Below are 1620 nucleotides of genomic sequence, written 5' to 3' on the forward strand. Positions count from 1 at the left end.
TGCTTATTTTTAATGACTTATTACAACTCAAAAATAAAAAGAAAAGAATAAATGTAGTAGAAAAGAAAAAAAAACTATACCACTCAGTAATAAATAGAAGAAAAAATAATTTTGATTAACTTTACTAAAAAAATGAGCATAGATGCTTATTATTTAATGACTTATTACAACTCAGAAATAACAAGAAAAAAATAAATAGAAGAAAAAATATTCGTGATTAACTTTACTAAAAAGAAAAAAACTATGTAAAAAACTATTCAGAAATGAGCATAGATGCGCTTATAGAGAAAATTCAACCTAAATTCATAATAAATTTCTACTAACTTCAGAGAAATTCATTATGAATTTAGGTTAAATTCCCTATATAAGGGCATCTATTTTTATTTTGAGAGGAGCTCAATAAGACAGAGAGGGAGGGGCTTATAAACTGGTCTGAGCCCCCTTCGGTTGGCGAGGTGGGACTAAACTCTGGCCGCAATGAGGACCAACCCTTTAGTCCCGGTTGGTGGCCTGAACCGGGACTAAAGGGCTGCCTTTGGTCCCGGTTCATACCACCAACCGGGACCAATGGTGTGGGGCCAGGAGCGAGGTCCATTGGTCCCGGTTCGTCCCACCAACCGGGACCAATAGGTCCAGACGAACCGGGACCAATGGCCCACGTGGCCCGGCCGGCCCCCGAGGCTCACGAACCGGGTCCGATGCCCCCATTGGTCCCGGTTCTGGATTGAACCGGGACTAATGGGCTGGGCCGGCCTGGACCATTGGCCCGTTTTCTACTAGTGCTATAGCAGGCTTCTCGGCCTAACTTTGCCGTCTGCCCTGTCGGCCTGCTCGGCCTTATGGGCCTGTATCCTGGTCCAAGGCCAAGCAGGTCCACTGGGCAGCGCGCAGAGTTCTTCTTATGTAGTTTTTTTCTGCTTTATTTATTTATTTCTGAGTTGTTTTATGCTGTATTTAGAGTTTCTTTGTGAATATTTTTGCTTTAGGTACAAAAAATTTAATACTCTTTTATTTATTTCTGAGTTGTTTTATGCTGTATTTAGAGTTTCGTTGTGAATATTTATTGCTTTAGGGTACAAAAATTTAATATTCTTTTATTTATTTCTGAGTTGTTTCATGTTGTATTTAGAGTTTCTTTGTGAATATTTTTGCTTTAGGGTACAAAATTTTTAATATTCTTTTATTTATTTCTGAGTTGTTTTATGCTGTATTTAGAGTTTCTTTGTGAATATTTGTGCTTTAGGTATAAAAGATTTAATATTCTTTTATTTATTTCTGAGTTATTTTATGCTGTATTTAGAGTTTCTTTGTGAATATTTTTGCCTTTGTAACACATGAGTTTTCATCCGAAACCCTGATACTTCGAAAGAGATTGTCTAGTTTGTACACGAAGTGCATCCAGCTTTTGCCGTAATCCTCTCAACCTTTTTGCACATGGTATGTGGGTGAAATGATGATACTATGCCAACTTTAAACCTTTTCAGAGTTCATTTGTAGTGTTTTTCAATATAAGGGTCATTTAGCTCAAAAATATAGTATATGCATGAAAAATAGAAAATGAAGGCAGAAAGAGTTGAAAGTTGATGACGTGGCTTTGAATGGTGCAAACTGAACACTCAA

The sequence above is a fragment of the Triticum dicoccoides genome, chromosome 2B, assembly GCF_002162155.2.
Source record: "Triticum dicoccoides isolate Atlit2015 ecotype Zavitan chromosome 2B, WEW_v2.0, whole genome shotgun sequence".
NCBI lineage: Eukaryota > Viridiplantae > Streptophyta > Magnoliopsida > Poales > Poaceae > Triticum > Triticum dicoccoides.